General features: G+C 46.6%; 1 pseudogene; it reads right to left on the minus strand.

Moving 5' to 3' along the window:
- Window positions 1–8,156: 8,156 nt before the first annotated feature.
- On the minus strand, window positions 8,157–10,472 carry LOC103723492 (annotated as a pseudogene).
- Window positions 10,473–15,405: the final 4,933 nt, after the last annotated feature.

The following is a 15,405-nucleotide window of genomic DNA, read 5'->3' on the forward strand; positions in this document are numbered from 1 at the left end:
TCGCACCTGCACCTATATTTATAGCCAAACTGCGGCCCCCCGGTCGTTCCGATGCGGGTGGCTCCAATAAATGCGGGCGCATTGAATCCGGAGCCGATCCGGCTCTCGAGGCGTATCTTCCCGCGATTTCCTAAGCGTCATTCTCCTTAATCGCATTCTTTGTGCAGGACACTCCGGGTGGCCTGTACCCCTAGGTCCACGTATCTCCGCTCGCGCCCCAGGCCGCATCCGCCTCGAAGAACGCGCGTATCGCGGCCGCTTAACTGACACTCCTCGCAAGCAGCAACTGGCGATCCGATTTCCCAGGTAACCTCTTAATTAGCATTTAATGCCCATCTGGTGTTCCCCAGGCGACGCTTGGAGAGGAGGAGAAACACGATCGCAGCTGGCCATGGAGAAATTCCGTCGGGCGGCAAGCGACAGGCGCACGACCAGCGAGCGGAATTTCCCGAGGCTCGGCCCTCGGATGCCAGGCTAACCCGATGATCATCCCGGGAGCAGACTAGCCTGAAGCCCCGACCGGTCGCCTCGGCTTGCGCCAGCCTTGGCCGACCAACGAGCGGAATTTCCCGAGGCTCGGCCCTCGGATGCCAGGCTAACCCGATGATCATCCCGGGAGCAGACTAGCCTGAAGCCCCGACCGGTCGCCTCGGCTTGCGCCAGCCTTGGCCGACCAACGAGCGGAATTTTCCGAGGCTCGGCCCTCGGATGCCAGGCTAACCCGATGATCATCCCGGGAGCAGACTAGCCTGAAGCCCCGACCGGTCGCCTCGGCTTGCGCTAGCCTTGGCCGACCAACGAGCGGAATCTCCCGAGGCACGGCCCTCGGATGCCAGGCTAACCCGATGATCATCCCGGGAGCAGACTAGCCTGAAGCCCCGACCGGTCGCCTCGGCTTGCGCCAGCCTTGGCCGACCAACGAGCGGAATTTCCTGAGGCCTGACAACCCTCAGATGCCAGGCTAACCCGATGATCATCCCGGGAGCAGACTAGCCTGAAGCCCCGACCGGTCGCCTCGGCTTGCGCCAGCCTTGGCCGACCAACGAGCGGAATCTCCCGAGGCTCGGCCCTCGGATGCCAGGCTAACCCGATGATCATCCCGGGAGCAGACTAGCCTGAAGCCCCGACCGGTCGCCTCGGCTTGCGCCAGCCTTGGCCGACCAACGAGCGGAATTTCCCGAGGCTCGGCCCTCGGATGCCAGGCTAACCCGATGATCATCCCGGGAGCAGACTAGCCTGAAGCCCCGACCGGTCGCCTTGGCTTGCGCCAGCCTTGGCCGACCAACGAGCGGAATTTCCCGAGGCTCGGCCCTCGGATGCCAGGCTAACCCGATGATCATCCCGGGAGCAGACTAGCCTGAAGCCCCGACCGGTCGCCTCGGCTTGCGCCAGCCTTGACCGACCAACGAGCGGAATTTCCCGAGGCTCGGCCCTCGGATGCCAGGCTAACCCGATGATCATCCCGGGAGCAGACTAGCCTGAAGCCCCGACCGGTCGCCTCGGCTTGCGCCAGCCTTGGCTGACCAACGAGCGGAATCTCCCGAGGCTCGGCCCTCGGATGCCAGGCTAACCCGATGATCATCCCGGGAGCAGACTAGCCTGAAGCCCCGACCGGTCGCCTCGGCTTGCGCCAGCCTTGGCCGACTAACGAGCGGAATTTCCTGAGGCCTAACCCTCGGATGCCTGGCTTAGCGCCGGAAGAATTTCCTGAGGCCTAACCCTCGGGTGCCTGGTTTAGCGCCGGAAGAATTTCCTGAGGCCTAACCCTCGGATGCCTGGCTTAGCGCCGGAAGAATTTCCTGAGGCCTAACCCTCGGATGCCTGGCTTAGCGCCGGAAGAATTTCCTGAGGCCTAACCCTCGGATGCCTGGCTTAGCGCCGGAAGAATTCCCTGAGGCCTAACCCTCGGATGCCTGGCTTAGCGCCGGAAGAAGTTCCTGAGGCCTAACCCTCGGATGCCTGGCTTAGCGCCGGAAGAAGTTCCTGAGGCCTAACCCTCGGATGCTTGGCTTAGCGCCGGAAGAAGTTCCTGAGGCCTAACCCTCGGATGCCTGGCTTAGCGTCGGAAGAAGTTCCTGAGGCCTAACCCTCGGATGAATTTCAAGAGTCGGGAGTCAGCGAGACGCTACCAAGAGTTAAAAAGAAGAAGGACGAAAGTGAAATGAAGAAACTCTATTTGCATTAACTTTCATTGTTTCAGGGCCGAGACCCATACAACTTGGCAAAACGCCAACACACAAAGAAAAGAACGAAAATACAGAAGGTCAGCTTGGAGGAACCCCCGGGTCGGGAACGCCGGCCACGTCCGCAGGGGGTAGGGAGACGGTTGGAGAAGCAGCAGGCAATGGCGCCGGAGGGGAGTCGAGAAGGGAGATCCCACTCAGGTCAATTTCGGGGTACTTAGCCGTCACCCTTGCCAGGCCTTCCTCGAAGCCTAAGACAAAGGAGTCGGACCCCGCGTCCGACATGTCACGGACGAACTCGTCAGACTGACGATAGGCCTGTACCGCCTCCGATATATCACGGGTGAACTCGGCGGACTGACGATAAGCCTGTACCGCCTGACGCCCGATCTCCGCACTCTTCTCGGCCAGTGCCGCCTCTGCCCGCTCCATAATCTGAGCCTTCGCCTCCAAGACCTTCGCCACAATCCGGTCGTCCGCCTTGGAGGAGATCCTCAGCAGATCAGCCTGAGCCTCCTTGTGCTTCGCCTCGGCAGCAATGCGAGCAGCCTCAGCCTCCTCCAGGCGCGACTGAAGCTCCTGGTCGCTCGCGCGGGACTTCTCCAAGGCCGACTCCAATTCGCCCAGCTTGGCTTCAAGAGACCGGGTTCGGTTGCGGGCGTTGTCGGCTGACCGCTGGGCCTTCTCCCACCTCTCCCGGTAGTCGGCAGCCTTCCGGGACTGCTTCTCGGCCCGCTCCTCCGCCTTCTTGATCTCGCCCTCGAGACCCGAGGCAACCTTGAGTTGCTCCTGAGCCTCCAACAGTTGCTTCTCGAGGGTGACGAAGCCGAGTGCCCGCTCTTCGGCCACCTGGAGCCTCATCTCGAGGTCCCTGGTCGTCCTCCCCGCCGCAGCCTGACCTCCCTCCTCTACTGCCTTCAGTTGGCTCTCGGCCCTCGCCAGAAGCCTCGCCTGTTCCTCGTAGCACTCCTCCAGGCGGATCATGTACTGGGCGAGCTAAGAGATAGGAAAAACGAGGGCGTCAGGCGGGGATCAACAGAGCCTATAAATGATGAAAGCGACCAAAAGAACACTCACCGACATGAGACAGACGCAGCTGGCAGCCCCAACGTCAGGGACCCTCATCTCCCGGACCTGCCTGCGGTCCTTCTCCAGCAGTACCGTCTCGATGAGGCTTCGGGCGCCGGCGAAAGTGAAGGCCGACCCCGACTTCTCCCCGGAGTCGGACGGTGGTTCCGCAGCCTTACCCTTACCCATCGCTTGGGGAAGAGTCATGCTGACCATGCTGGGGGCGGAGACCGCCCCTGGAATTGACAGGGTCCCGCTCGGCCGGGGCCTCGGCGCGTCCCTCCTCGTATCATCCGGAGCCGACCGAGTCAAAGGCTGGGCTGGGGACCGATCACGTCCGACCCGTCCATCTCGGCCGCGCCCGGGTGATGCCTCCGGAGAAACGGTAGTCTCGGCATCGAAGGGCTGATACAGCGTCAACTCCCGGTCCGCGCCCGCAGCGTCCCCCTGATCGGTGGGTCCGGACCCGTCTGTCGGCGTCGGAGTCGCCTGCCGGCGGGACTTCTTCGCCGGTGGGGCCCCGCTCGGAGGAGCTCGTTTCTTCCTCCGGACTGCTTCCAGTAGGGACGTCCTACCAACAGCCGTTGCCTTGTCCGACCGCATGACGTCGTCGATCTCTGCAAAAAGGACGAGGTGGTCGGAGGTTGAGAAACTGAAGGAAAGAACGAGACGAAAGAGGAGAAAAGAGCTAAAAAAGAAATGGTGGCGGGCTCACGGTCAGTGGGGACCGAGCTCAGACCAACGTTCACCAAGGTATCCTCGGAAATAAGGCAAGCCACCGAGGGGAGCCGGCCCTCGGCAACCAACCCCTTCAAGACGGCGACGCCATCGGATTCCTCCCTCGACAACCTCGATAGGCCAATCGGGGACTTCATCGGCGTCTCCCAGGTTGCCCTGATTCCCCAAGAGGGATCTACGTCAATGAAAAAGAAACGCTCCTTCCAGCCGTGAATGGAGGAAGGAGCCTCCTTGACGAGGCCGCACCCTCGCCGCGCCGCAAAGCACCACCACCCTTTGTCCTGGGGGTGGCCGCTCAGGCCGTAGCATTTCCAAAAGACATTCAGGGTGGCGGGAACCTCGTGCATGCGGCAGAGAACCTGGAAGGCCGTCAGGGCGCGCCATGAGTTCGGCACCAGTTGCGTCGGCGCCACTCTTAAACTCCGAAGCACCTGCACAACTAAGTCCGAGGGGGGAAAGCGAAACCCAGCCTGAAGAATGCCCTCATTGATGGCGACCTTCCCTGGAGGAGGATGGGACATCCTCTCCTCAGGCCCCGGGAGCGTAACATTGCAGGCCTCGGGAAGGTGGTATCGAGCCACGAACCTATCTAGGTCTTCAGCGACCAGCTCCGTCTTAATGCGGTCTGCTCTCACTTCGCCCATCCCTAATGGCCAGTGAATCTACGGTCAGGACGGGGTCAAGAAGGGGGAAAGGACCGGAACGACTGGAGTACCCAAATACAAAAGGAGAAAGTATGGAGAGCCTTAAATTGAAGAATGGGGCAACTCACCGGAAGAAAAGGAAGAACGGCTCCGAGAGCGTCAAAGGAGGAGCAAGCGAACAGTCCGACGGCAATGGCGGCAGCGCAAAGGAGAAACTCGAAGATGTCTGTAAAGAGAAAGGCGGACGGAGGAGGGCCCCCGGTTAAATAGGCGGAAAGGTGGGTGACGCCTCGGTGACGCCAGAGGACGTCTGGCTGCCGAAGGGTCGCTCGCGCCCCAAAGGCGAATCGACGCCATTAAGGAGGGATGTCCGCCGAAATCCTCAGACTGCCAGGTCAGCAACAACCGCCGTACGCCATAAAGAAGGCGGGGAGCTCGAAGCGCGCGCGCCTCTCCGAGGGATGGCGGCAATCTCGAAGCATCACTCCCTTCACCCGTTCCCCTTCTGGTTTCAGGCTCGGAAGTGGGGGGCTACTGTTACGGGGGAACTTAGCCACCATGCCCCACGTGACCGGCACGCGCGCCCAGGAAGACTACGGCAGCCCCTTGATCCAGCAATCCGACCCCGAGTCGGACATCTTCAGCTCCGCAGCCCGACCCCGAGTCGGCTGCCCCTTGATCCAGCAATCCGACCCCGAGTCGGACATCTTCGGCTCCGCAGCCCGACCCCGAGTCGGCTGCCCCTTGATCCAGCAATCCGACCCCGAGTCGGACATCTTCGTCTCCGCAGCCCGACCCCGAGTCGGACATCTCTCGACAACGACAGGCTATTTCCCAGAGGCACGCCGCGGCCCTCTGCTCCACTACTCCCTGCAACGGTCGTATCCGGCGCTGCTCCACGATCCCCTGTAACAGCCGTACAAAGCGGAGCTCCACTACGCCCTGTCATGGCCGTACCCAGCGCTGCCCCACGACGCCCTGTAACGGCCATGTCAGTGGCAGCTCCATCGTGCTACACGATGACCAACCCCCCAAAAGGGCCCCCCAGCCTGGTATATATGCGGCTGGGGGGAGAAGGGGGAGGGTAAGCAAGAACTTCCAGAGCATTCTCCTACTTGCTACTATTATCTTTCCTTCTCCTCCAATCTCCTCTGACTTGATCGTCGGAGGGCCCCCACTACCCCAGTGGTGGTGCGAGGCTTGCTTGCAGGTTTTCCGGTGGAAAGTGGAGCGCAATCAACACCAACCAAGGCAACCCGAACGGAACCCCGTTCACACCGCTGTGCCAATCGTTCTCGGTTTGGACCACCAGCAACAGTAACTATTCCTTCATAAATATAGTAACTCAGAATTAAGTAAAACAAAAGAGCATACACACAATTGCAGGTAAAATAAAATCATTGATCAGCTTGTTTAGAACTGTCAAGGTGAATTTAATAATATATGTTTCAGTAACCTAGAGAAACACATTTAAACATGGGAGAAAAAAAAGAAGACAACGTAAAAACATGCAACCTTAGGAAAAGAACAGTGATTTAAGATATAAATTTTCTCTTGAACTCAATCTACCTTGTGCTTCTTAAATTTTTCCCTCCCCTACTAGCATTCATGAAGCTAGTAGTGTTGTTGTCTTCCTTCTCTTTTAGAGGTAATGTTCTAATTGTCACAGAATCCATTCATCGAGCCAAGTAATCTGTTACAGAACCACAAATGCAGCACTACATAAATTTCAAGTTATCATTATAGAAATCAAGATGGTCAAGATTATGGCAACATAATCTATTTGTAATGATGAAAAGAAGAAAAAAGTTAGACATTATATTGAGTAGATTGTCTAGCCCTTATTACGGTTATGCTCTCTGAGCAGTTAAATGAAACTTCACCATGAGGAACATAACCTCAAGTTCAATATGAAATGTGGATGAACCTAGATCATTGGAAATTCATTGCAGACTTTCATATTTGATTTGATAGTTTAGTGCATGGTTATCAATTATTTTCCATGCTCCTAGTATTGAACTTTCTTAGCATGCAGGATAAGTTTAAGAAAATGAAAACAATAGTGATAAGCACGCTGAGAATACATGCCTACGTAGGAGTCATGAGAACTTTATTTTGGCAAAGCATTTTCCATTTTGTGTAAGTCAAGGTATGAACTTTATCACTTTAGCTTCCCTCTGATTTTGTATTATTTCTTAAACCAACAATTAGAAACATAAAAAGAATGAGATATTAAAAAATAATAAGGTTTTGGATTCTTTTCCTTCCCCTTCTCATTGTTAATGCACAACTATTCTCCACATGCAATGCACATGTTTTGTTCAAGAGAGGTATTATAATTGTTGGCCCTATTGGTCTGTAAACGGTACTCTAAAAGGCTTCCTCAGTCCTTCCATCAAATTCTTAGCATTGGCACAAAGGTCCATCAAGTGTGCTGGACATAGCTCTTTTGCAATATATACAGAGGAGTTATCGACACAGCAAGAATAGGCAAAAAGAAAAGGGCATAGAAATGAAGAACCGCATTGTCTTCCAATGCAATCTATTGAAAACTGAAGAGTACCATAATTTTATTTTTCCATTTTTGTGACTACTCATCTATCTCCTATTTCTGGGTTAGGTGTACATTGATCACTATTCTGTTATTCCCCTTCCTTATCCTCCTATGGTTGTCACTAGTTATGATGCACGTGCAGCTGCATGTTGCTGCTCAATATTTTAGGTTTGGGATAATTAACTAAAGTCCAAATTGTAAAACGATAAGAAAATAATTAACTCATACTTAACTTTTTTTCGAATGCATTACATCTCACCTTCATCTTGTGGTTCAGAACTCTCTCCGTCTTTCTCTCTTCCCTTGAAAGTTCCTAAGAGTCCAGATACACCAAGATATCTTTCATAGAAGTTTTTGAATTCCTTCTTTCTCGCTAAATCATATTTTCTCACCTATTTCTACGTATTGTCTTTACTCCGTCCTTTATTCTCAAACTTCAAAAATGCTAGAATCTATTCTTGTATAGAAGTCTATCATGTTTTACGCCTTCTAAGAGAAAAATCTAATCAGGGTTATCATAATAATATGTTAAATATTTAATGGAGTATTCTGATTAAAGTTATTTTTGGAATTGAAAGATTGGGAAATCAAGCCAACTTTGTGTAGTTCAAGTATTTCGTGTGTGATGTTGAGAGGGCATTAACCTTTTAAAATTTTGTAGTTCATATATTTTGTTACTTGTTGAAACAGTTCGTTACATCATTTTCCTTGGTAAGTTCTTACTTCCTCGATTTTTTTTCTTTCTATGATTTCTAAGACATTTATTGTTTCCAGAACATGTCTTACAAAGTGTTTTCTGCTATTATTTTTCACTGCCAACTTTCAAGTTATAGCTGCCTCACTACTTTCTCTCTAGATTTGCATATCGAATATACTGTTACAAAGGTCCGGAAACATGAAGTCCTCTTTATGAGTATAGAGAAGTTCTAACATAGCATCTAGCAAGCATAACTCAGGTGTCTTTATAAATTAAACATAAAGACTCTTTATCTGCTTTAAAGAAGACAACAATGATTCTACATACCTATTTTTCGACTTCCTCATGTGCTTTTCTATCTTTTTGTCCAGTTTTGTAACTGGTGCATGAGTAAAAGGCTCTTCTTCCTGTCTCATGCGCACCCCTCACTTTGCTTTGTACCTCGTAAGCTCTCTGCTGTCAGCTCCTACGATTTCTTTCACCTATAGAAAAATTGCAGCAGATGATTAATAAGTCCACCATTCAGTCGGATTATCAATATGAACCTTAACCAAAAATTTACCTCCTATGATCTATCTTGAAATCATCCATCTGTTCTTTAGCAATAAGCACTTTGTTTTGCCTGTCAAAACAGTTCTTTTTCCCTTCTCAAAGCCTGCTTCTCCTGTTTTGTTTTCTTATCCTCATCCATGCTTGTATGGGCAAACCTTGGGGGACGTTAGACACCTCCATGAACCTAAAGTGCAGCATAACACAGTTTTAGGAATCTATCCTCACTGTACTGCAAACATGTATAGATTCCGTTCCCTCATTCACATAACTCAGATTCAACTCCAAACATAAAGGATTAAGATATCTAAAGACCTAGACAATGCTTTCCCATCATAGTCATGTTTCAATTAAGTAGTTCGATAATTCAGAAAGAAAGAAAAAGAATATACTTGACTGGAAACAAGCAGAAGGCACAAGACGAACACACATGCTTCTGCAAGCATCTAAAAGAATCTGAAAGCTCAAAGCATTCAAGCAAAGTAGAGGAAACTTTAACTAGGAAAATTCTGAAAAAAAAATTGAGAAGACATGATAACCAATTAAAACTAAGAGTTTCACTGGAGTATCAAATCATAGCCAGGCAATTTAAAATATCTGGACATATTAACTATTACAAGATTCCCAACCTTATCAATCTATCTAATGTCTCCATTTTTCAATCTTCCTTCCAAACTTCAACAAATCTGCTGATTACTTCCCTGGTGTGCCGTCTAGCATGGTAACGTGGCAATGAACTGGTATGACAAAGAGATGGAGCAAACATGGCAATGAACTGGTATGACCCAAAAAAAAAAACTCCAGATGACACAGCAAGAAGTAGGATTGACCATATATGAGCATTGGACTTCAAACAACAAACCAGACCACCATATAACGAATCGAAATTACAAGTTTTGGAGGAGGAAAAGATGAATACAGTCATGAAAACCTGGGCAGCCTGTGTTAACTTGCTAACAAGCATATCAGGATTTGGGGATACTTCAACAGGTCCTCCTCCTCTTGCGTCTCATCTTTCTCTGTCTCATCAATGCTTACTGTTTTCTCAGATGCAACATTCCCAGCAACCCGGATGAGCTTTCAATCTTGGTATTCAAGCTTCTTATGTATTGGATGAATAATATTACATTTTTTTTTAAGAATATAAGATGATCAACAATCAGTTGAAAAGTAAACATAAATCAAGGAAAGTGGAAAAAAGACAGAGACCTTTTCAAGAAACAATCTGTTGTCGAGAAGGCTCCAGACAACATGATGGCCCTCAATTGACAACCCTTTTGCCTTTTGAAGAAAACAATGGACTGACAGTAGCTCAGAAGCAAAAGATGCTTTGCCACTAGGTAGCTCATCCGGTCATCCCATCTACTGTTAGGAATTGTTTTTGCCTCACCTAAGGAGCAAACAATGTAGAACAAAGTATCTGTTTATTTGGAAAATCAACTAAAAATCAAGAATAATTCAATATGGAAAAAATTTCAAACTATTATAAATTTTTGTTATATTGTCTTTAGTTTTGATATATCGATACTCTCTGATGCTTATCTTACTATCCTACCATGACATTATAGATTTCTCTATCAGTAATCCTCAAATTTTCTTTCAAAAACTCAGGACAAAACCTAAAAAAAAAGGATGGAAGCGCAAAATTCACCAACAGTTTCTTTTGCAGGTAGAAACCCAGGAAAGACAACATAACACTATAGATTTCTATACCACGAATCCTTAAAAACTTTGTTTCAAGAAACCTCCGAATAAATCCAGGTTAAAGAAGAGAAAAACAAAAAAGTAAAAAACTTACCAAGAATTTCTTTTTGCTAACAAAAAACCCAAGAAAGATATTTGTTTGTTAGAATTATTTCACTTGTATATTAAATAAGTCTTTTCTTTTTTTTTTCTTTTAAGAGCATAAAGACGGAGAGGGTGAGTTCAGGCAAAACATTTTGGGTGGGGGTTTCCACCTTGCTCCTCATGGAATCAAATCCATCCAACATCTCTTTCAGAACCTTAACGAGCCGAGGAGCTTCCCTAGATCGATTAGTTTAGTTAAAATCCAAAAATTATCAGGCCTCGATCGATTTTATGCCAAAAATATCACCACTGATACGATCAAGAAATCGAGAGAGAGATCCAGAATTTGATGGAGATTCACCTAGTTAGAGTTTCATCGCTGCCGAGTTCGCATCTTCGTGGCTGTCCTGTAGCCAATATTCTCGCTGCCGTCGCCGCCGGCCTCCGTCGACCGCTCTAATCGGCGCCTTTTTAGCAACGCTGGGGTAAAGGCGGCGATCCTCGGCTACTACCGAACGGTCCGATACGAACCGGGTGAGTTCCGGTTCTGACCCTAGGTGGAACGTGCCCTCTGGTTCGGCTCCGGATTTCATGTAGTTAGGCCGGGTCTAAAGCCAGCCTCTAGCTTGTGGTCATGGACATATGGCCTTGGGTGGCTCGGAATTCAGGTAGGCGTGTATCAGAATTGGGGGTACATGATCCATTGGCATTCTATGGCGCTGATCGAATGACAAGAAAATCAGACGTAACTGATCTCACTTGGTGATGATTTGATGGTCAGATCTGGGTAGTGCAAATGTAGCATCTGATTCTAGGCCGAGCACAATTCTACATATGTATGTAATTTTGCGACCAGCATGGTGTTGTTTTCTGTGTTTACTCAATGTGTCGAGGCTTATTTTATTTGACACGCGGTTTTTTTTCCTATCAATTCCGCAATGCTAGCTGTTTGTAATGGGGCTCTAATTTGTAATGGTATTCCCATTTAGGAGGAATAAGGATGAGCACCGGAGAGAAGGATGAATATTACCTATTTATAAAAGAGAGGCATAATTTGTCTGAAGATAAATTAAAATTCCCACTAATATGGATGATCATGCTTGGATTTTCATGGATATGAAAGATCCTTTGAACAACGTGCAGATCGTTTCAGTATATGAAAGTATTTCATGGAGGAAGATATAAGGCAAAAGTAGAGGGCTCAAAAGAATTGGAAGAGATAGAGCAAATTACAGATGGTGGAAGTAATGCCTTGGTACAATAGTAGTACTTGGTTAGCAAATCAAAATAATACTTGCAGGATTTCTACTCTGCAAGTATCAAGAAGGTGATGACGAATATTTTGTTAGCCTCTTGATCATCAGCCAGCGAGATGTGGAGGGTATTGTTTACGCTCTATATCTACAAGATAGCTGACGATCAGAGCAAGCACCACGTGGATGAGGTGTGATAAAACCAGAATGGGTGAGAATCATATGGCCCTTGTTGGACTGGGGAGAGTTTGACCATGCTAAATTTTATTGAGTGAGAAGGTATAGATTGAAGAAGAAATGTTCGGTCAAATGCAGGCTGAGGCCGAAAACCTAGAACTTAGCTGTGATGAACCGTAATACATAAAAATAGACCGAGGTGACTCAAGCAATCTCAGAAGTTATATCAAATACATAATTGTATCTTAGGCCAAAACGAAAATAATTATCGGTGTGACTGATGCAGGGTAATTGTGCTGGCGAACGTGCATTGTGAAGAATAACTAGCATTAGTTACTAGAGCTATCAATAGTGGAGGTGAGACGTAAGAGAAACTGTTAGTGTACAATTACTATATGTTAGTATAATAAGTAGAAATCATATTTCATAGTGGGTTCCTTCAACAATTAATCCAATGCATCTTTATCTTATCTTAATTTTACTCTATAATTTATCTTAAGAGTAGGCATGACTCAAATTTTTATCGTAGCCCAAAGTTATACCTCCACCATAGTTCAATACTACATCCTTCTACCATGCGTAGAATTACACCCCTTATCCTTCGAACGATGGTGTAATGATGGTGAAAGTCCCTTAAGATTATGGCACCTAGATCTACGCTATTTTTTATCCTTCATATTCGACTATCTTTCAATTGATCGGATGCTATTATCATGCCCACGCGCCCCAACCCTTGCTATCTGGTTTGTCTCCACTCTCCTCTACCGCACTCGGATGGGTCTCCGTTAGCGGGTTTGTAATACGTTCGAACAGTAAGAGCGCCAACAAATACAAATCTTGCAAGGGACATTTTTTAACATTTCTTAGTCATAAGCATCATCTAGTCTATTGTAGAAAAGATGAGGTTAATCACACCTTTAAAATTCATAGAGGTGGATGGGTTCAAAAATTCCTTAGTCTACATAGTTATTTATCTAAACTGCAAAAAATTCTCGACATGAAAACACTGAGACAAATGGCTGACCTTTGAATAGGAAAAAGAATGGATCTGCATGTCCCAAATGAATTGGCTTATTCAAAAAAAGCTTTGTTCTTTGAAAGATCTATCTCGTGTCGTGTCATGAGCCATACTCAAACCCTTCTTTTACGGTGCCCATGATTTTTCCGTATGTTGGAACAGACTCACCAGAAGAGTCCGAGTCTTCTGTGCAAGTAAAGGAGAAGTGCAATCATAGAAATTCATAGCTGTCACAACAGCTGTAAATTTGAATTTCAAATTCATTCAAATTTGAATTTCAAATTCATTCAAATTTGAATTTCAAATTCATTCAAATTTGGACTCACCAGAAGAGAAATTCTTAGTCATCACAATAGCTGTCAAATTTGGACTCTCCGGAAAAAGAATTCTTAACTGTCATAACAGCTGTAAATTTGAATTTCAAATTCATTCAAATTTGAATTTCAAATACGCTATACTTATATAAATCTGTAAACATGATGAATGTAAAATTAAATAAAAACGAAAAGTTCTTTTCCTCAACTCTTATCTTGAATTTCTTTACCATATAACCCTTCTCTTTTTATATTTTTTTAAACCCACTTATAACTCCCAACTACTGAGGGTTATGTACAGATTGGAGAGCATAAACCAAGTGGCCAATGTTAGGATTTTTTTTTCTTCTTAATTTAATCCCTAAAATACCTTCGATTATCTTTTTTTTTTGGAAGATTTTGTGTTCGCATCATTCTTGATCTTAATCTTTGATGATAGTAATCATCTTTAACTTTAGTGCTCCAAATAATCTTTTTTTCTTCGGGATTACCTGATTCACCTTACGGACCACACGCTGTGAAGAATGATAGCTTGATAAATTCCTTGCGGCTCGACAAGCTTGGGAGAATGTCTTCCAAGAAAGCCTCCAAGCTACATTTGAAGGAATTTATCATGGAAGCTGCATGGAATCTGGGGTGCTTGACCCTTATTACTTAAAAGAAAATGGTGTTGACCTTCATATTCAAACGGCTCACCTTGAATTAAAGATCACTTCTTGTTTCTAATTTAATTACTTATTACTTATTGCCACCTTGGAAAATGTCAAGCACCAGTGCAAGTTCTTCTCAAGGCGGTATCTTCGAACAGCAATTCATGACCGCTAAATTCTGGAATCCAACCACCCCGCCGCCGCCGCCGCGTGTGTTTCTGTGAATCCCAGAAGTAGTAGTAGATGATCCAAGCTTGCAATTTCCCAGGACTTTTGGATTATGACTAGAAAGGGAGAGTTGGTATGTTGTGATGGTCCAATGACACCAAGGACAGATTGTTCCTTGAGTCTTCTTCTAAGCGTGTTGATGTCTAGATTGGACCCTCTAGTCTTAGTTCTTTTCTTGAAACCCTTGCCTTCGCACATTTGTTCAATCTTCAAAGTAAACCATTTGATCATATGAAACTCTGAGATCATTCAGGAATCCCGGATGCTGTTATTTTCTTGGAATCAATGGTTGACCAGTAGGGCTGGCATTGGAGGGAAACTTTGGGGCTTGGTTTAAATGCCAGGGGAACTGCTACTATAACCTCATAAACCTGCATTAGTTCCCAGCTCCTCTTTAAGCTCTGAAGCATATGATGAAGAGCTATATCCATCTTTCCTTCATCCTTTTGTCACTAGGCCATGGACTAGAATGGGGGGCCTTCGCTTATGGCAGCACTTCTAACTCATTAACCACTGTTGATGTAGGCATCATTTTGGATATGGGCTCATGGCTTGGGAACATTAGTCGGAGCTGCATCTCAATGGCAATAGATGACTTCTATGCGGCACACCCCAATTATAGCACAAGATTGGTCCCCAACTTCAGGAATTCAAGGGACGACGTTGTATCTGCTGCATCCGCCGGTGAGCCTCTCTTTCACATAGGGGTGCAAATAGGTCGAGTAGGATCGGATCAAGAGCGGCGTCGACCCGACCCAAAAATTTGGGGTCCGAATCAAATCCGGATCATACATATGGCAATGAGTTACAAATTTTAATTCATACTTTTCATTTAATCATAAGTCCATGCATTAACAAGAAAAAAAGGCCGGAACCTTGCCAAATATTCTGTAGTATAGCTCCTAAAATGTTTTGTTTTAAAATTATTAGACTTTCACATTAGGCTTGCACCAAATTTATCTAGACTCCCTATTCTAGCACGTTCAGCTAGAATGCTGTCTGGTTTATATAATTTTAAGATTTTTTTTTTTGGAAAAATGTTGAGGAGTCCATGAAATAGGTTTCCAGAAATTATGTGCCTCAATACCGACTAAAGTCCTCCGAACTCATGATTATATCAGGAGCTACATGCATCACCTCCATCTTCCATATTTTTTCAATAAGGAGCTTGGAAAGTAACACAATGGTGTATCTTGAGGATCACTTAAAATAAACCTTATTGAAAATAAACCTCCGTTTGCATATTATAAGGCTTTACTAAGAAAAAAGGTAATTAACATACCAAAATCAACATCACCATCAAGCCATCTAAACATCAACTTTACCAATAAGGCCTTCTAAATCACTATTCCCTAAGCTTGACTGAGTTTCCTATGCCTTAATAATAGCATCTCATTGAATCAAATACCTCTTTGTTAAACAAAGTTGGAAGCCCAAATTATTTTCTCTTCTCACCTCTAAGCGCCAATAGGCTTAAGTGCTTAACACCCCCCCCCCCACCCGTGCCGGCGCCGCCACTGTGGGTTAAGAGGTATTCTAGGTTC

The sequence above is a fragment of the Phoenix dactylifera genome, chromosome 4 (assembly GCF_009389715.1).
Source record: "Phoenix dactylifera cultivar Barhee BC4 chromosome 4, palm_55x_up_171113_PBpolish2nd_filt_p, whole genome shotgun sequence".
Taxonomy (NCBI): Eukaryota; Viridiplantae; Streptophyta; class Magnoliopsida; order Arecales; family Arecaceae; genus Phoenix; species Phoenix dactylifera.